This window comes from Chrysochloris asiatica, unplaced genomic scaffold (genome assembly GCF_000296735.1).
Source record: "Chrysochloris asiatica unplaced genomic scaffold, ChrAsi1.0 scaffold00235, whole genome shotgun sequence".
NCBI classification, from domain to species: Eukaryota; Metazoa; Chordata; class Mammalia; order Afrosoricida; family Chrysochloridae; genus Chrysochloris; species Chrysochloris asiatica.
In genome coordinates this window covers 1576639-1576946 of record NW_006408753.1, presented here as the reverse complement: position 1 = coordinate 1576946, position 308 = coordinate 1576639, and positions in this window count along the sequence as shown.

The following is a 308-nucleotide window of genomic DNA, read 5'->3' as shown; positions in this document are numbered from 1 at the left end:
CTATCACTTATAGCATTGTACCTCATGACTGATCTGGATATGTTCTTTTTGATGATGAATGCAACACCATTCCTTTTCAATTTGTCATTCCCTGCATAGTAATTATTCTATATGTAGGTATTATTCTATATGTAGTTAAATACATACCTAGGTAACATTGCACTGAAAAATATTTGTATGAAACCAAATACATGTTGTTTTTGTTGTTGTTAAGTATCACTGAGTTGGTTCTGACTCATAGTGGCCCTTACTTAGGGTTTCCGAGGAGCAGCTGGTGGGTTTGAACTATATTATCCTATATACAGTTA